General features: G+C 38.7%; 1 protein-coding gene across 5 annotated transcripts in view; it reads left to right on the top strand.

Moving 5' to 3' along the window:
• The window catches only part of CHN1 (chimerin 1), a 194,962-nt gene that overhangs the window by 150,154 nt on the left and 23,330 nt on the right, over nt 1-21,478 (top strand). The window lies entirely within an intron of this gene.

Genomic DNA, 21,478 nt, shown 5'->3' with positions numbered 1-21,478 from the left:
TTCTGTGGTGGCTGTTGTAACTCCTCCTTTTGCATTTCTAATTTTATTGATTTGATCCCTCTCCCTTTTTTTCTTGATGAGTCTGGCTAAAGGTTTATCAATTTTGTTTATCTTTTCAAGGAACCAAAGGAGTTTCATTGACCTTTTCTGTTGTTTTGTTCATTTCTATTTCATTTATTTATGATTTCCTTTCTTCTACTAACTTTAGGTTTTGTTCGTTCTTCTTTCTCTGGTTGCTTTAGGTGTAAGGTTAGATTGTTTATTTGAGATTTTTCTTGTTTCCTGAGGTGAGATTGTATTGCTATAATATTACTTATATAAACTATTTATATAAAAATATTACATATATAAACTTCCCTCTTAGAACTGCTTTTGCTGCATCCCATAGGTTTTGTATTGTCGTGCTTTCGTTTTCATTTGTCTCTAGGTATTTTTTGATTTCCTCTTTGATTTCTTCAGTGATCCATTGGTTGTTTAGTAGCACATTGTTTAGCCTGCACATGTTTGTGTTTTTTACAATTTTTTTCTTGTAGTTGATTTCTAATCTCATAGTGTTGTGATCAGAAAAGCTGCTTGATATGATTTCAATTTTATTAAATTTACCAAGGCTCGCTTTGTGGCCCAGTATGTAATCAGTCCTGGAGAATGTTCCATGTGCATTGAGAAGAATGTGTATTCTGCTGCTTTTGGATAGAATGCATTATAAATATCAATTAAGTCCATGTGGTCTAATGTGTCATTTAAGGCCTGTGTTTCCTTATTGATATTCTGTCTGGATGATCTGTCCATTGATGAAAGTGGGGTGTTGAAGTCCCCCACTATTATTGTGTTACTGTTGATTTCTCCTTTTATGGTTGTTAGTATTTACCTTATATATTGAGGTACTCCTATGTTGGTGCATATATATTTACAATTGTTATATCTTCTTGGATTGGTCCCTTGGATTGGTCCCTTGATCTTTATGTAGCGTCCTTGTCTCTTGTAACGTTCTTTATTTTAAAGTCGATTTTGTCTGATATGAGAATTGCTACTCCAGCTTTCTTTTGATTTCCATTTGCATGGAATAGCTTTTTCCATCCCCTTACTTTCAGTCTGTATGTGTCCCTAGATCTGAAATGGTTCTCTTATAGACAGCATATATACGGGTCTTGTTTCTGTATCCATTCAGCCAATCTATGTCTTTTGGTTGGAGCATTTAATACATTTACGTTTAAGGTAATTATTGATATGTGTGTTCCTCGTGCCGTTTTCTTAATCGTTTGGGATTTGTTTTGTTTTTCTTCCCTTCCTCTCTTGTTCTCTTCTTTTGTGATTTGATGACTAACTTTAGTGTTGTGTTTGTATTCCTTTTTCTTTTTTGTGTATCTATTGTAGATTTTTGGTTTGCGGTTACCATGAGATTTTGATACAGTATAAAAACAAGATTGTTTTAAGTTGTTGGTCTTTTAATTTCAAATGCATTTCCAATATACTGCATTTGTGCTCTCCTCTTCTCCCAGTTGGTCATTTTGATGTCACATCTGTGTACAGATGATTTTCTGCCATTACTATATGTTTGCCTTTACCTGTGAGCTTTTCCATTTTAATTTTTTGTTTCTGGTTGTGGCCTTTTCTTTTCTGCCTAGAGAAGTAAGTTCCTGAATTCCTGGTCATGCTGAATTCTGTTAGCTTTGGCTTGTCTGTAAAGATTTCTCTGTCGAATCTGAATGAGAGACTTGCTTGCTAGATTATTCTTGGTTGTAGATTCTTCTCTTTCATCACTTTAAATATATTGTGCCACTCCCTTCTGGCCTGCAGAGTTTCTACTGAAAAATCAGCTGATAACCTTATGGGAGTTCCCTTGTTTCTTTTAATATTTTTTCGTTGTCTTTAATTTTTGTCAGTTTGATTACTGTGTGTATCTGTGTGTTCCTCCTTGGGTTTATTCTGCCTGGGACTCTTTGCAGTTTCTGGACTTGGGTGACTGTTTCCTCTCCCATGATAGGGAAGTTTTCAGCTATTATCTCTTCAAAATTTTTCTCAGGTCATCTCTCTCTCTCTCTTCTCCTTCTGGGACCCCTATACTGCAAATGTTGGTGCATTTAATGTTGTCTCAGAGGTCTCTTAGACTGTCCTCTTTTCTGTTCAGTGGCAGTGATTTCCACCATTCTGTCTTCCAGCTCACTTATCTGTTCTTCTCCCTCAGTTATTCTGCTATTGATTTCTTCTAGTGTATTTTTCATTTCAGTTACTGTATTGTTCATCTCTGTTCTTTATTTCTTCTGGATCTTTGTTAAACTTTTCTTATATCTTCTTGATCTGTGCCTCCATTCTTTTTCTGAGACCTTGGATCATCTTTACTATCATTACTCTGAATTCTTTTTCAGGTAGATTGCCTATCTCCACTTCATTTAGTTGGTGTTCTGGGGTTTTATCTTGTTCCTTCATCTGGGACATATTCCCTTACCATCTCATTTTGTCTAACTTTCTGTGCTTGTGGTTTCTGTTCCGCAGGCTGCAGTGTCGTAGTTCTTCTTGCTCTGCTGTCTGCCCCCTGGTGGATGAGGCTAAGAGGCTTGTGCAGGCTTCCTGGTGGGACTGGTACCTGCCCACTAGTGGGTGGAGCTGGGTCTTGTCCCTTTGGTGAGCAGGGCTGGGTCAGGGGGTGTGTTTATCAGGCAGCTGTTTACTCAGGAAGACTTTAAGCAGCCTGTCTGCTTATGGGTGGGGCTGTGTTCCTGCCCTGTTTGTTGGTTATTTGGCCTGAGGCATCCCAGCACTGGAGCTTACAGGCTGTTGCGTGGGGGCCAGGTCTTGGTGAGAAAATGGCAGCCTCCAAGAAGGCTCACACCAATGAGTACTCCCCAGAACTGCCACCATCAGTGTCCTTGTCCCTTCAGTGAGCCACAGTCAGCACCCCGCCTCCGCAGGAGACCCTCCAATACTAGCAGGTAAGTCTGGCCCAGTCTCTTATGAGGTTACCGCTTTTTCTCCTGGGTCCTGGTGTGCACGAGACCCTGTGTATACCCTCCAAGAGTGGAGTTTCTGTGTACCCCAGTCCTGTGGCATCACACACTGCTGGCCTTCAATGCCAGATTCTCTGGGGTCTCCTCCTCCCATTGCCAGACCCCCAGGCTGGGGAGCCTGATACAGGCCTCAGAACAACTTTCACTCCTGTGGGAGAACTTATGTGGTATAATTATTTTCCAGTTTGTGGTTCGCCCACCCAGCCTGTATGAGATTTGTTTTTATCATGGTGTGCCCCTCCTACCTTCTCCTTGTGGCTTCTTCTTTGTCTTTGAATGTAGAGTATCTTTTTTGATAGGTTCCAGCATTTTTTGGTCAGTGGTTATTCAGCAGTTAGTTGTGATTTTGGTGTTTACATAAGAAGGGGTGAGCTCATGTCCTTCTACTCAGCCATCTTGTCTCCTCTTTTTTTTTCTTTTCCTTCATGCTGAGTCTAGTGTCACTTGCTCATTGGGGGTGGCATGCAGAGGCTTTGCATGCTTCACTTCAAACCAGAGTTCCTCGGGCAAACAGGCTGCTGAAGAATTATAGATACTTTAAAATATGAGTTTAGTTCTTTTCTAAGGTAGTCTTCAAGTGGTGACTGGTTGAATTTAGAGTTTCAGACACTTGCATTCTATACAGAAATGAAAGATGTGACATATTAATAGATTTAATGTTGCCAAGATAATAGGTAAGCAATGAATCCTGAAATATTAATTGATAATGTAATTAAATTAACTCTATAACACGAACCTTATATTATTTTAAAAATTACTGATTCAGGACTTGGGATATAGTGGTAATAGTTAACCTGTCAATCCTGGCCACCAGACCAGATGTTCTACTATTTGATAAACTGAAGGTTAGAAATGGCAAGCACTCCTGTGGAAAGTGGTCCTTCCTTTCCTTCGAAGGACACAGACAAATCTGAGCCCTATGGTCTTCATTTGATTCACATTTGAGAAAAAAATACAAGATGAAACAAAAATAGATTTAGTATAAAATGTGGAGTTAAAACTACATGATCTATAAGTTCTCTAACAGCTCTTAAATTCTCTGATTAAATTATATTGAGAAGTATTAGATTTGTTAATGTAATTATTCTCTTTTCCATTGTTAAAAAAATATTCTTTCATATATAGTTTAACTAATTATATTAACAGTCAGTGAAATGTCATATTCCAGGACCATTATCTACCATGTCCTTTGTATTGTTTTCACCAACCATCATAACACCACCTGCTGCCATCTTTTCTCCCTTTGTTCTTCCTTCCCTTGTCCCCATATCTAGTAAAATGACTTGTAGATGCTCAAGAAGCATCCATTGAATCATTAAATAAATGAGCACACAGTGTGAGATGGGGGACCTTTGTTGTGGTGGTGGTAGTAGTTGTTATTTTGAAACTACTTTCATGCAGCAGGAAATTTTGACACAACAATAGATTTTTCTAATGACCTTAAAACCTATATTGTTACAAAAATTTTTAAGTCAAATTCACGTGAGTTTTTCAAATGAAAATAAAACCCAAAATATCATGTTATATTTGACTGGAGAATCTGTGTTCACATTTTAAGTTCTCAGAAATTTGAATATTGTTTTGAATTAATAGTAATTTAAAAGAAGTTAAATGCAGCATGACAAAATGGAAATGGTAAACCTGAAATGTCTCATAATTAGCCTTCAGCAATAATGTCACTCACCGTTGCTTCTCCTGTGGATGTGAACATGGAGTGTCCAACAAACATTTTAAAAGAATACATAATGTTTTTCTCCAAGTAGGAGGTTAAACTGAATTATATTATAAATTTCTGTATTATACATGGATATGAATATGTATACACACACAGAGAGTTCCTGATTCTTAATGTGGGTCCATTGCAAGGGAAGATAAAAATAAAGATCAGAGCATAGTGGGGGGGGTTCTCTCTGTCTAGGGCAGTCAAACTTGTAGAGGGTGATGGAGAGAAACTAAGAGATTAGACAAGATCATCTGTAAAGTCCCTGTAGGCACTGTGTTTCTGTTGCTATCCAGTACAGTACTTACCAGATGATATGGAAGCCAAAAATGAACACATATTGCTCCACTTTTTACTTCTGCTGCTGCTCGTGGTGAGTAGGACCACAGAGACTCATCATGCACTTCCATCCAGGCCTGTACACTGCACCCCAGCACTGTGGCCCTCTCGACCTCAGTCCTGTCTATCCTTCTTGTGTTTTGTAATGCTGGCTGGGGAACTGGTTATGACACCTTGAGTGTAGATTTAGATCATTAAGGTCATTGGGTTACTGCCTAACATTAATACTCCAAAATGAAACATTTTACAAGGTTTTTGTTGGTTTGCACATAGTTGCTTATACTTCTTCATAACCACTTTATGGAGCTAGAGAACTTTAAATATTGTACTTAACTCAAGAGAAACTCATCATTTCATGGACTAGAAGAATATTGCTAAAATGTCCATACTACCCAAAGTGATCTACATAGTCAATGCAATGCCTATCAAAATCCCAATGACATTCTTTACAGAAATAGAAAAAGACATCCTAAAATTCATGTGGAACCACAAAATATCCTAAATAACCAAAGCAATCTTGAGCAAGAACAACAAAACTGAAGGCACCACACTTAATGATTTCAAAATATATTGCAAAGCTCCAATAATCAAAACAGTATGGTACTGGCATAAAAACAGACTTGTAGACCAATGGAATGAAATAGAAACCCCAGAAATAAATCTATACATCTGCGGTCAACTGAACTTCAACAAGGGTTCCAAGAACACTAAATAGGGAAAGGATAGTCTGTTCAATAAATGATGTTAGGAAAACTGAATATCCACATGCAAAAGAATGAAATTGGCCCCTATCTCACAGCATTTATAAAAACCAACACAAAACAGAATATCCACATGCAAAAGAATGAAATTGGCCCCTGTGTCACAGCATTTATAAAAACCAGCTCAAAACAGATTAAAGACTTAAATATAAGCCCTGAAACCAAAAAACTAGTAGATGAAAGCATAAGGGAAGAAAACGTTCTTGACTGTGGTCTGGGCAATGATTATTTAGATATGGCACCAAAGCATAGGCAGCAAAAGAAAAAATAGACAGGTGGGATTACATCAAGCTAAAAACTTCTGCACAGTAAAGGAAACAGTCAGCAGAGTGAACAAGCAACCTATGGAATAAGAGAAAATATTTGCAAATCGTATATCTGATAAGGGGTTAATATCCAAAATATATAGGGAAGTCATACAACTCAATAGCAAAAAAACCAAAAACAAAAAACTTGATTTAAAAATGAGCAAAGGACCTGAATAGACCTTTCTCAAAAGAAGATATACAAATGGCCAACAGCTGTATGAAGAGGTGTTCAGCATCACTGATCATCAGGGGAATGCAAATCAAACCACAGTGAGATATCATCTCACACGTTAGAATGGCTGTTTGTCAAAAAGACAAAAGATAACTGGTGTAGGCGAGGATGTGGAGAAAAGGGAATTCTTGTACACTGTTGATGGGAATGTAAATTGGTACAGCTATTATGGAAAACATTATGGAGGCTCCTCAAAAAGTTAAAACTTTATTATGATCCAGCAATGGGTTGCCTTTTCACTCTGTTGGTTATTTCCTTTGCTGTGCAGAAGATTTATTGTTAGATGTAGTCTCACTTGCCTATTTTTGCTTTTGTTGCTTTCAAATTTGGAGAGAGATTTGGAAGTTTTTCTTACTTGGCGACTGTTAGTGGAACTTATTAGGTGTCCTATTTCTTTTATAGAATTAAGAAACAAAAAATATTAGTAATTTAACATTTGGGGAGAGATTTGCAAGTTTGTTTTCACTAGGAGACTGTTAGTGGAACATACTAGGTGTACCATGTCTTTTATGAAATTAAAAACCAAACAATTTTAAAAATAAAATCTGAGGCCAGCCTTTAAGATGTTAGGGTTGCCACTTTTAAACACCTTAAGGAGGAGCCTGGCACTCTCTCTCACCAGCACCTATCCTAGTTCTTATTTTCAACCAGTATCCTAATTTGAGACCCTCTGGTAGACAACTGCATCTAATGTGGTATTGATGATTTCCATCATGTATGTATATCCTGCTGATTTAATGTTTGGTTTCTCTAAAATTTATCCCAAAGTAGAGAATTGGCCTGGCATGTGACTCCTGACACAATAACAAGCTAAGGATGTACATAAATCCTTAGGAAGAACACACAATTTTAAAAAGTCACCTCCTCCAGAATTCTGTCCTCTTAATACTTTAGTTTTTGTCCACACAGTAATCTAACCTTCAAGGATTTGGGACATGTTAGTACTTTAAAGGCAACTTTTTATAGTCACTTGTATCATATATCCATTCCCCACCCCCAGGTTTAACTGAGGATTAAGTCTTAATTCTATTCTGCTTATTTTGTAAGTTAATAGGAGAGATACATGTATAATATTTCATTTCTGTTTTCCAAAACCTTGTTTGACAAATTATACTTTTATACTTCATCTTCATGACACACTATATCAACATTCCTCGGAGGACAAAGAGTCTTACTTAATAGTGAAGCCTATTGTGACTTTAATAAAATATTCCTCAAGCACATGCTTTGACTATGTACATTTCATAACATCTTACTTCCCTATATCTCAGTACAATTATTATCATTATTAGCATTCAGTATTCGTATGTAATAGTATCTGACACAAAAATATCGTTGCCCAAAGGGCAGAGAAAAAAAGAGAGACAAGCATAAACAGCAAAGGAAGTGGAATATAAATCTAGGAAAGAATTTTTTAAGTGAAGAGAACACATGCAGATACTGATTTTTCTTAGATATTTTACCACAGCACAGCTGGTATCTGAAAACCACTACAGATCATTTTCCTGATAAATACTATACCAATAGCTTTTTTTCAGGTTTACTAACTTCTCATATTAAATTATCTTACTATTCTTCTGGCTGCAAAATAGGAAAGCTAAAAAGAAAAGGGGAAATAGCCCGGTGGTGTTACACTTCTGAAGAACATTGTCAACTGCTTATTTTCTACATGTTTATATTTTGGGGGGAGCAAAAGTAGAACTGGGTGTGTTTTTTAAAGTGTTGTCCAGACAAAAATTAAAAAGAAAAGAATATATTCATTTTTAGGTCATGGGAGCCAGAGGATTCTTGACATAGTAGATGATATCCTCCAAACTGTTGTAGTAGAGATGACGTTTTTGGCTATGTGAATGGATTTGCCCAGATCAGGCCTGAAATGTCAGGCTCGTTCTTTCTCTTTCGTAGAACTCCCTTTTCTTGGAGTTCTAGCCCTTACATGTTCCACACCCTGATGGCTGCTTGTGGCTCTGCCTTACAAGCTTGCACAGTGCATTCATAAAGAGAAGGTCCATCTCTTGGAGGTATGTGATTTTGCTTTGATGGTTTGCTATTACAGCTCATTACTCCACAATTGTATGACATTGCTTCAGTGTGTCTTTTTAAAAAATCCACTTGGAACCCATAACTGATATTTACCATTTGATGGAACAGATGGGAGACTTTACATTGCAAGTGTCAGAAAGCCCAACCCATGCTCATGGAGGCAAAATGGGAAGTTATTAACTCACATAGTAGGAAAAGTTCAGTGTTAGTTGAAGGTATCCCTTAGCACAGGGGCTTAAAATGCTACCAGAATCCTGTCTCCCAGCTCTATCTTCATTTTTTAGGCTCCCTCTGGTGACAAGATGGCTGGCAAAGGCTCCAGCTGTGTATATTCTCAGATTCTAGTCAGCTCCAAAAAAGAGACTATTTGAGCAAAAGGTCTAGGCCTGGTAGGCATTCACACAGTTATCTTGTATGCCCATCTGTGAACCATTAGCTCTGGTTTAGGAGAATGGAATGTGCTTATTGGCTTAGATCTAGGTCGCATACCTTCCCCTGGAGCTTGGAATAGGATCAGCTCCATACAGTTCACATGGATTGAGGACTGTTATCCAAAGACAAGACATCTATTCTGCATGGCTAAAAAATAAGAAATGCTGGGCTTCCCTGGTGGCGCAGTGGTTGGGAGTCCGCCTGCCGATGCAGGGGACGTGGGTTCGTGCCCCGGTCTGGGAAGATCCCACATACCACGGAGTGCCTGGGCCCATGAGCCATGGCCGCCGAGCCTGCGTGTCCGGAGCCTGTGCTCCGCAACGGGAGAGGCCACGGCGGTGAGAGGCCCGCGCACCGCAAAAAAAAAAAAAAAAAGAAATGCCCACTACAACATTAAATGACAAATGAAATCACCAGTTACAAGACCCTACTATACAGCCTACTGAATACAACAATGTTAATGTAACACTTTGCTGAGAGAAGTATGCTTGTAGAGCATGAGGGTAAAAGAATCCTGAAGCTGTTCAGCCTATATAAAGGGCATTGAGAATTGCTGATTAGGTTAATGTCAGGTTCAAGCTCACATGAAAGATCAGTTTTAGAAACAAGAATATAATCTGAACTCCCACTGTCAGCCATGATGGAAGAAATAGATATACCTTCCCGTCTTACACAACTAGCAAACCATAAAAAGTATATAAAACAACAGTCAGACATTGAACCACAGGTGTTGCAGTTCTGTGATACCTAAAGAAGGAACACAAACAAGATGAGTCTTAAGACTGCTCTCACTTCCTGGAGTCAGTTTCTAGGCCACAGCACATGGAGCGGGAATCCAAAGAGGACCTGCTGGTCTAACCAAGTTGAGGACACAGAGACTGGAGTTTGGCAAGACAAAGCAGCTAAAATTTCTAGGGCAGGGTACCTGGGGGACAGAGCTGTACACAGAAAGAGCTCTGGAGATCTGCATAGGAGTCTTCATGAGTCTTTGGTACTTACCTACACCTGCATGAGAAAAAACTATCAGAAAACCACTAGAAAGCAATAGGCTGAATAATTACTGAAATTGTCCCTGGGCTGCATATAGTTTTGCCCACCAGTCGGAATAGAAAGACATCATAAAACATAAGGCATTGTTTAAAAGTCCTCAAAATGGTATCATCTTAGTAACATGACTGAATTAGCAGTATACTGAAGGCTGCAGTGAGGAAAGAAATGGAAACTATTTAAAACAATCCAAATGGAATCTCTAGAGATGAAAAATATACCTGAAATTTAAAATACATTGGATGGTATTAATGGCATATTAGGTACCACAGAAGACAAGATTAGTGAACCAGAAGACATAGCAATAAAAAAATAACCAAAATGGAAGACAGAAAGAATCAAAAGTTCGCGGGGTGGGGGCACAGCATCAGTGACCAGTGGGACAATGCCAATCAATCTAACTTCAGTGTACTTGGAGTCAGAAGTACATTTTTTTAAAAGAAGAAAATTACACTACTGTTTTTTTTTATTAACATCTTTAAATAAAGATTATTTCAATGTAGGAAAAATATGTCAACAGAAGAAACATGGATTATTTTCCTTTGTCACTGGTATTCTTACATATTTTACAAAGTTCTTTAAAAAGCCAGCAGGGGAAGTGGGAAGAATACTTGTTACATACAGATGAATAAAGAATGACAGCAAAATTCTCATCAGCAACTATGCAAGACAATGGAATAATATTTTCAAAGTACGCAACGACAACAACAAAAACTATAACCTAGAATTCTATATCCAGCAAAACTATCTTTCAAAAATGAAGACAAAATAAAATATTTGTTTTTTAAACAAAGAAAAACTGAGTGAATCCATCACCAAGAGACCTATGCTATAAGAATATTAAAGGAAGTTCTTCAGAAAGAAGGAAAATAATATCAGATGGAAATTTAGATCTGTACAAAACAATAAAGAATGCCAGAAATGGTAAACATATAGGTAAGTGTAAAATGTTTCTTTTCCTTCATTTTAGTGTTTTTTAAAACATAAATTTGTTTAAAGCAAAAATAGTAATATATTATGTAGTTTGTGCAAGTAAAACAAGTAACAATATCATAAAGTACAGGGTGGGAGGAGTGGAAATGTACTGTTGTAAGATACAGTATACATGAAGTGGTATAATATTGAGGGTAGACTATAATATTATTAAAATGTGTACTGTAAACCTTAGAACTCTAAAGAATAAAATAGTTATAAGCTAATAGAGGAGGCAAAATGGATTCATAAAAAGTATGTAATTTATCCAAAATTACGCAAGAAAAGAACAAATGGAATATAAAGAAAAAGCAGGATAACAGATTTAAACCCAATTATACTGATAGTTACATTAAATGGAACTAGACTAAACACTCCATTAAAAGATAGCGGTTGGCTTCCCTGGTGGCGCAGTGGTTGAGAATCTACCTGCCAATGCAGGGGACACGGGTTCGAGCCCTGGTCTGGGAAGATCCCACATGCCACGGAGCAACTGCGCCCGTGAGTCACAACTACTGAGCCTGTGCGTCTGGAGCCTGTGCTCCGCAACAAGAGAGGCTGCGACAGTGAGAGGCCCACGCACCGCGATGAAGAGTGGCCCCCGCTTGCCGCAACTAGAGAAAGCCCTTGTACAGAAATGAAGACCCAACACAGCCAAAAATAAATAAATTAATTAATTTTAAAAAAAAAAGATAGAGGTTGTTGTCAGATTGGATTTAAAAACCAAGACCCAACTATATTCTATCCACAAGAAACCCACTTTAACGACACAGAAAGGTAAAAAGAAAAAGATATACCATGTAGACAATAATTCAAAGAAAATTAGAATAGCTATATTTATACTAAACATAGTTTTCAGAATAAATCTTATTGGCAGTAAAAACATTAAAATTCATTAAGAGGGGACTTCCCTGGTGGCACAGTGGTTAAGAATCCGCCTGCCAATGCAAGGGACACAGGTTCAATACCTGGTCCGGGAAGATCCCACATGCCGCAGAGCGACTAAGCCTGTGTGCCACAACTACTGAGCCCGCATGCCACAACTACTGAAGCCCGTGCACCTAGAACCCGTGCTCCACAACAAGAGAAGCCACCGCAACGAGACACCCTCACACCGCAACAAAGAGTAGCCCCCGCTTGCCGCAGCTAGAGAAAGCCCACATGCAGCAACGAAGACCCAACACAGCCAAAAATAAATTAATAAAAAAATAAAATAAAATTCATTCAGAGGACATAATTTAAATTTTATATGCACCTAAAAACAGAGATTCAAAATATGTAAAGCAACAACTGAACTGAAAAGTGAAATGGACAAATCCACAATTATAGATGGAGATCTCTACACTTCTCTCAGAGATAGGACAAATAGACAAACAGAGAAATAGAACAAATGGAAAATTAGTAAGGACTTAGAAGACTTTGAACAACAGTATCAACCAATTTGACCTAGCTGATATCTGTATTCTACTTGGCAACAGCAGAATACACATACTATTCAAGTGAACATGAAAGATTCACCAAGATAGACAATATTCTGGGCCATAAAACAAGTGTCAATAAATGTAAAAGGATTGAAATCACACAAAGTATATCCTCTTACCATGACAGAATTAAATTCAAAATCAATAACAGATATCTGAAAATGTTCCCACATATTTGGAAATTAAACAACTTACTGTTAAATAACTCATGAATTAAAGAAGTAATCACAGGGACATTGGAAAATATTTTGAACTGAATAAAAAGAAAAATACAACACATCAAAATTTGTGGAATGTGGCTGAAGTAGTGCTTAAAGTGAAATTTATACCATTAAGTGCTTATTTGGGGAAAGAAAAAAAAGGTCAAATCAATTAGCTTCCACCTTAGGAAACTAGAAAAAGACCCAATTAAACCAATAGAAAAATAGAGAAAATCTGGATCTCTTTTACTAGAGCTTTAAAAAGGGTTTGAACTACATAGTTTAATAATTTTTTTGCACATTTTAGTCAAACCTTTTTCCAGGTGTATTAGAGGAATACTTTATTCATAATATAATATGTTTTAACAGCAAACTGCTTTAGATGACATTTTTACAACCAAACCAAAGAGAAATTGAAATCTGGTTTTGTGGAAATGTTAATATTAGTACAGACTTTGAGGCTTTGTGGAATTATGGATCATAAGATAACGTGGATTAGTCTGAGGCTTTTTTAGTCTCTCAGTGTTCAGTTTACATACTGCAATGCGGTATAGAAATTATCTGTCACTCAGCTGTGTATTATACAGTGGATTTTATTGCACAACCAAGTTGATTCACTGATTTTATTTTCCCGTTATATCAATACCTTCATAATACAACTTTAGGAGATTGGTATTTTGAAGTATTGATTCACTGTGTCGATATTTTTTACTACTGGTATTTGAATGCAAACATTATTCTAAGTAATGAAACTAAACTGTCAAAGTAGAAGTGTTTTAGGTATGGCATGTGACATGTTTAAACTTTAACTGTTATTCAGTTTAGAGGTAAAGCTCTCATTAGAGCTCCTATGAAAAGAAATTAAAAAGAAATTTGCTTCTGAAACCTGGAAAATGGCTAAACGTTAAATTACACGTTTTTTAATACTTTAAGCACCCATATTTTGAAATGGAAAGTGTTTTTTAATTACTGGGTGATATGTATTGTTATATCATTTATTATACAAACTGTACCTTGTAACGTGATAAATAAATAAAATAAATGCCTTGATTACTTTGGTGTTTCCACTGCCTGATTTCTGGATTTCAAGTCGATGGCTTTGTGCAAGGGGCCACTCTTGCAGCTTAGAACAGAACCTTGACACCAGAAACTGCGTTCGTGTTCCAGCATTAATGTGGTTGTGTACGGTTCTAAGCAAGTTCATTTGCTGTAACTTTATTTATTTATTTACTTTTGGCCACACCACGCAGCACGGGATCCCGACCAGGGATCGAACTTGTGCCCCCTGCAGTGGAAGCGCAGAGTCTTAACCACTGGACCTCCAGGGGAAGTCCCTCAGCTGTAATTTTAGAAATATTTCTCCTTCATTGGGCTAGTGTTGATAGGGAAATGCAGATCATGAAGGAAGCCATGAAGAAATTTAAACTTTGTTAATAAGGCCCTGTATAGGATTACGGTGAATGGACTGTGTGAGTAGAATTGATAATAATTCATTATTTTATCTGTGCACGTTTAAAGTATTGTTTTATATACCGATTAATAAAAACCATTTTCATGTTTTTCATGTGGAAGCAGAGCTAACTTATTAATATTGTCCTAGTACTTGCCCTACTAGTAAAGTACAACTAGTCTTGTCATAGCCTGACCATGTTACATCAGCTTTTTCCTGTAGTTAGTTCTCATATTTAAGGGGATTCCACTTACTTGTGATATGACCATGGTACGTCCAGCAGGCTGTTATAGTTACCTCCCTCAATTTTGAACAGTCTTCTCACTCTTGAAACATTAGGTCACTGAGTTTTCTGTCATTTGTCATGCTTTTCACAGTAATACTTCTGATGGTGTTAACTACTTGTGAGGTGAAGTGTGTGCCTCAGAGTCCCTGCACAACCATGTGTAGCAGCCAGTTGTAGAAGCCGTTATTAGCACCTGCGCCCCTTCACCAGCTGTCCAGTAACCCCAGGCACACAGAACCTCCTAGATTCTGTCTGCCGCTGGCCAGAGGGTGTGCCCCTCCTCCTAGACCAGGCACTCACCAGCCCCAAGTACTGCTCGAAGCCATGTTTCAGCAAGTGCTCCAGGCATTCCTTCTGCCTTTCCTGCTGTGGGCACCACCTTTCATGTCCATTCCATCAGGACAAGAGGGGGAGGCATAGTCAGCGTGGTATCAGTGCTGCTGGCTTAACCGTACCCAAACCTTACTGTTTGTTATAGATTTTTCCTGAAGAATGTTAAGACCACTCATAGTTTAAATAACAAGGCAAGAAGGTATTGCTTTGATACTACAGATACTCCTGTTTCTAAGTTCCCCCTCCCTACCTTTTTTTTCCTGTAGGGAACCTCTATACAATTTTATGTATTTGTTGTTAATGATCATAGCCAATGTTCTACATTCTCTTCTCATCACGTAGTATAAATCAACATATACTTTAACTGAAGAGGTCAAATTAGGACCCAAATTCTAAATTCCAAATCTTTTGGATCAAAAACAAGCCATCTTGGTGAGGCTAAAATTGGTTACTTAAAAGAGTACATTCTGGTTGCCCTAAAGATAAAAATGGAAAAGAAAAAATAAGAGAGAGAGAAAGCCTTTCCTGCCCAGCTGCCTGCCTACCTATGTTCCTTTCCTTTCGAGTTTGATCATCTGTTCTCTCCCTTCATTGCCCAGTACCGCGCTGGAGAACTGACTCATCAGGGCCTCCCAAATTAAGAGCAGCAGCTGAAATGTCATCCCCACCTTCTCAAGCACAATTTCATTTCCCCCAACGTTCTTACTGCCTCCAACACAGTTTACATTTGCAGCAGGCTTTGCAGGCATGCTCCTTGGCTGTTTGCATTCATGCTTATTTCTAGAGGTAGTGTTACGGCTTGGAAGGGATAATGAAGTTGTGCTGAATTTTTCTTTCTCTTCTAATAGCATGGAATTCTTTTCCACTGTTTCTGTTACTGACATTCAAACTGGAGATGTGAACGTCAGAAACATGAGAAGCAGACCTGCTGGTTTTCTTATAGAAGCCAGGGTTTGGGTCAGTATAACGGTAGGCCCAGTGAGAATGGCTTCAGTTTTTACCTAGGTCAGTACACAGGAGACACAGGACCCTTGGCCTGTGCCACGTGGGCCTCTCAGTAGCCCACCCATCTCCCTTGCTGTCTGTCCTTTTCAGCCTGCTTCTGACCAGTGCCCTCCCTGTGACAGATTCTTTTGGGTCCATTAGTTAATCCAGTCTTTCATCTCCAGTTTTAAGGTGATTGATGTGACAGGAGGTATTCACAGGTGAGAGCAGTCTCAGATGCCATGTTGTCCTTTTTCCAGTTGCAAAAGAGAAGAGGTCTTTAAAACAAGTTGCTATGCCCTTTGTTCATGAAGGTATAATTCAAGCCGTGTACTCTGTCACTTTCATTTGTCGAGATATACCAAAAGCTTTGGAGGTGGCCTAGAAAAACAATACTTGTGGCCAACTTACGAGGTTACTGTTCTCAGGACCATCTCTGACCTCACTAATACTGTTATATGATGATGCTGATTGTTACCAAAACATCCCCCAAAGGAATCCCTTTTTTATAAAATAATCAAGTGATTTGTTTAAATAACTCTAAGGGAGAAACAGTCCTGTTTATAAAGGAATTGGTTATTTTCCCACCTTATAAAGGCAGTGTATGTCATTATGGTCATACAGTAAACAGCAGAAAGAGAGGTGGCTTCTGCTTATATGAAACAGTAACTAGAGACTAAAGAATGTCACAGAATAAAAAGTAAGATGCTAACACCTCCTTTCTCACAAGACCACTGTCCCTCAGCCTCAGCTACAAGAAACACAGACAAGGAACCAGAAATTTGGTGGGTTTCATTTGGTTTGGTTTCTTAACACCTTCAAGAGGAAGACAGATGACACATTTTCTTGATTTATATTCAGTGCTAGCAAGGTTATCAGATTTCCTGGTCCATAACTAAGAACTGGTGGATGGAAAAGGGAGAAGGGTTAGGAGGAAAGAAAAAGAGCCAACAACTTTAGAGAATAAGAAGAGACAGGAAAACTAAAACACAAACTTATGAAAACATAAAAATCTGGGGCAATTTAGAATTGAAATCCCCTAAAAATGGAAAATGTCACTTAATGAGTGTTCGTTGTGTTCTGTTATGAAGACATCAGTAATCTTGATTCCCTGGGTGTTGACCTGTGCAGATGTCTAAGGGCGTCTGCTACACTACAGGGAATCACAGGCACAAGTCACTCTGTCTTATAAACCAGGGCTTGGCCCGAGCTCCTGCACTCCTTGTGAACCACTCAGGCCTCCTTTCTACCAGATCCCACCCTAGCTCTTTCTTAGCATTCTCCTAAGCAGAAAGAACCCCCAAGATGCAACTTTTGACCTTTTAATTATTGCGTTTTGAATGCCTGTTACATTCTGATTTGATCATTCTGAGACGGGTAATCAAAATACAACCATATCTAGGAAGCAGAATTATCTGCAGGTGTCAGTGCCCTAGAGCCTCAGCTGCAGGAACAGCGCCCTGTTTCCGTCGTGCTAGGTAGAGGAGAACAACTGCAGAGCTATTCTAAGTTGTACAATTTGTGCAACTGACTTGTTGAAGATATCTTTTTCTGAATTGGTAAAATATGTGATAAAAAAATCACTGATAACGTAAAACTGCATATAAAATAAAACATTTAGATAAAGCTCAGATATAACACAATCACCCTTTTTAAAAGAAAGTATTTGTCACTTTTTCTTTAATGCACTTGACACTGTTATAGTATGACTGTAATGACATCCAGGAAAGAAGCTTGCTTTCAAGTCCAACAGCCCTTCTCTGAATTTCTGGCCAGTTCCAGTTCCTATTCCCCACTTTTTCTAAACTCTTCATTGGCTCCATGACTGAACTTACTTCCTAACACACAGAAACTAGACCATTGGGTATGAACTCCCTTAGCCTTCTGCCTCCAGGCCCCCCTCCGACTCCTGCACTGCACAGCCATCCTCTCCCCCTTACCCTTGGCCCTGCCAACACAGGGAAGGGGAAGAGTTGAATTTTCTCTTATTCAAAACTAATCCCTCTGCCCTGGCTCCCGTCGCCACTGGATGCCCTCAGGAACCTTACTCCATGGGTTACCTCCTCTTTCTCAGCAATCTTCAATCAGCCATTTCCACCTCTTCCACTGTTTCCCTCCCACCTCACTTCCAAACCTGTTCTACTTCTCTTCCCCCCGTTAATGCCATCTTCCCCCTAAGAGTTAGCCCTCGTTCTTCCTCTCTCCTTTGCCTCCGATTCAGTTAGTCACCAAGCGCTGTTGATTCTGCCCCATGTTCTCCATCAGTACTGTCTGAGTTCAGATCCGTGTCATCTGTTACCTGGACTACTGCTGTAGCACCCTTGTCTGTCTTCCTCCAGCCTTGTCCCCTCGACTGTGTCACTTTCCTTAAAAATCTTCAGTGGCTCTGCATTGCTGACTGAACACAGTATACATTTGTAGGTGTGGAAGAGGCCCCGTCTGCCTCTCAACTCCTGCCACGCCGGTCATTAGGGTCACCTAATGCACCCCGCTCCAACACGCCTACCCCCATTCAGGCCTGATCTGCTCACCTGGCTGACCCTGCTCATCCCGGAAACCGCAGCTCACACATAATACCTGAGCAGTGCCCACCCCAGCTACCCTCACACTTTGCAGACACTTTCAGAAGAGGCTTTTCACATTATATTTAACAGGAGAAACCTATGGTGAATTCCTTGAGCCAATATTTGGTTTAATCTTTGTATATGTCATCACCTAATTATTTATGAATGAATAAAAATAATTAATGAGTGATGTCTATTTGTTTTGATGACCTCTAGGGGAATAAAAAAGATAAAAAGACTACAATACTCCATTTTTACAAATACGATCCAGCATCATGAAAGTCACAAAACAAAATTTAAGAAATAACAAATTTTAGGGCTTCCCTGGTGGCGCAGTGGTTGAGAGTCCGCCTGCCGATGCAGGGGACGCGGGTTCGTGCCCTGGTCTGGGAAGATCCCACGTGCCGTGGAGCAGCTGGGCCCGTGGGCCATGGCCGCTGGGCCTACGCGTCCGGAGCCTGTGCTCCGCAACAGGAGAGGCCACAACAGTGAGAGGCCCGCGTACCGCAAAAAAAAAAAAAAAAAAAAAAAAAAAATTTAGATACAAAAATTCAAAAGGGAATCCAGTTAAATCCTGTTATACAAATACAAGTTTAGTAAGCTTCCAGTGCTTCAAGGCTTACTTCTAGAACCATTTCCTGGAGAGCTACATAACCTGCCTTACAAACAGTTTAAAAAAATGAAAGTAGGGCTTCCCTGGTGGCGCAGTGGTTGAGAGTCTGCCTGCCGATGCAGGGGACATGGGTTCGTGCCCCGGTCCGGGAAGATCCCACATGTCGCGGAGCGGCTGGACCCGTGAGCCATGGCCGCTGGGCCTGCCCGTCTGGAGCCTGTGCTCAGCAACGGGAGAGGCCACAACAGTGAGAGGCCCGCGTACTGCAAAAAAAAAAAAAAAAAAAAAAAAAAGAAAGTAAAAACACCACCACCACTAAAACCAGCCCCAAGTGGCAAGATGCCTTTATAAAAACCTGTCCAAGAAGGAAATGTATAAAGAACAATTTCCTGAAGATTACTTTCTGAGATACATGTGTGATCCTCTGATTAGAGAACATTGGACCGCTCATACAGTGAAACCCTTCCTTCAGCATATATAATATGAAGAAATGCCCCAAGGTTTTCAAAAGGCCACATTCATTACTGCTTTGTGAAGGTGAGGAGGGGAATTGGTTCTATCACAACATCTCAATACCCAGTTGTGTTTGCCAAGAGCCCTTCTCTGTTTCAGTGGTTTACATACCAGTAGAACTTTAACACCCTTTATCATGAGTAACTGGCACGTACAAAACCGGACTTCCTCCACACTTCTTATCCAGTTTATTAACCTTACCAAGTTAAGTAAAACTGGATTATCCTGAGACTTCCCCTAAAATTAACTTCACAATTCTCTAGCTATTTCATGATTATATAACTTTTAAAATATGAGTCAGTGCTATCTGTTTCACTCCTTCGCCTCAGATTAAAAGCAAGATTACATACTTTATCCAGTTTTATTCACTCAGAGGAACACAGAAGAAAATAAAGACATCACAGACTATCTGAAAGTTGATCTTGAGCTCGGCTTCAGGAACTCCAGGAAATGCTTTCAATTTACAGGCTGTGAACATCATTAACAATCCAGAAGCAACTGTATCTGCATTCCTGACCCTTTTCCATAAAAGACATAGAAGGGATTATGGCCGCCTTTTCAAAATCAACACAACATTTTGTACTTGAGCTTACTTGGCAGTGATCAGAGTCACAAGCACATACCTGCTTGGAATGAACCCTGGGTTATTCACTGCTACCATATATGGATATTTTGGCCAGTAGTAGTATTTCGAATTCTGATATACCATATTTCATTGATTCTACTATATGCTTTTTTTTTTCATTTTAACATCTCTGAAATTGGGATTAAGTTTATAATCAGTGGCGTGTCATAAATTAATTGGCATGGTTTTTCTAAATGGAATATATGTATCTTACATTCAGGGTGAGTCTTATGTTCAGTAGCCTCTTAAGTTTGAAGTAAGTTTGTTTGTTTGTTTGTTTCTTTATTTATTTATTAAAAATCACTTACTATTATACAAATAAGACCTAATTAAACTTAAAAGTTTTTGCACAGCAAAGGAAACCATAAACAAAATGAAAAGACAACCTACAGAATGGGAGAAAATATTTGCCAACTATGTGACCGACAAAATATACAAACAGCTCGTATAGCTCAATATCAAACAAACTATCCAATCAGAAAATGGGCAGAAGACCTAAATAGACATTTCTCCAAAGAAGACATACAGATAGCCAAAAGGCATATGAAAAGATGCTCAACATTGCTAACTATTAGAGAAATGCAAATCAAAACTACAATGAGGTATCACCTCACACCGGTCAGAATGGGCATCTTTAAAAAGTCCACAAACAACAAATGCTGGAGAGGGTGTGGAGAAAAGGGAACCCTCCTACACTGTTGGTGGGAGTGTAAATTGGTGCAGCCACTATGGAGAACAGTATGGAGGTTCCCTAAAAATCTAAAAATAGAACTACCATATGACCCAGCAATCCCACTCCTTGGCATATATCTGAAGAAAACCATAATTCGGAAAGATACAAGAACCCCAAAGTTCACTGCAGCACTATTTACAATAGCCAAAACATGGAAGCAACCTAAATGTCCATCAGCAGATGAATGGATAAAGAAGACATACACATACCCACACACACACACACACACGACGGAATACTACTAAGCCATAAAGAAGAATGAAATAATGCCACTTGCAGTAACATGGATGAACCTAGAGATTATCATACTGAGTGAAGTAAGCCAGACAGAGAAACACAAATACCATATGATATCGTTTATATGTGGAATCTAAAAGGAAGGAAAAGACACAGATGAACTTATTTCCAAAACAGAATGTTTACCAAAGAGGAAAGGGTAAAGGGGGAGGGATAAATTAGGAGGCTGGGATTAACATATACACACTACTGTGTATAAAATAGATAACCAACCAACAAACAAAAAATCACTTATATAAATAGAACAGTAGTAAAAATGACAGTCTTAGCTGTGAATTTCATTATTTGCCCTAGCTGTTTGGCAGATATTTATGTTGAAATCAAATCGTCACACTTTGTGATTTTCACTCTCTTGTACTACTGTTTTCTGCTGGAGGAAATCATATATATGTAAGAAATTATCTCAAGTAAATGCAATTTGATACAGATCAGTAACTTCCTTGTTCCCTTTCCCTTTTCTTTTGACTTATTTCTTGAGTACATTTTTAGCCAATATTTGCTCAGAAGTCTTAAAGTGTTACTGATAATATTCAAGATATT

The sequence above is a fragment of the Mesoplodon mirus genome, assembly GCF_964341445.2.
Source record: "Mesoplodon mirus genome assembly, chromosome: 8".
NCBI classification, from domain to species: domain Eukaryota; kingdom Metazoa; phylum Chordata; class Mammalia; order Artiodactyla; family Ziphiidae; genus Mesoplodon; species Mesoplodon mirus.
Note: the sequence above shows the minus strand (reverse complement) of the source record. Positions and strands in the feature narration are given on the sequence as shown.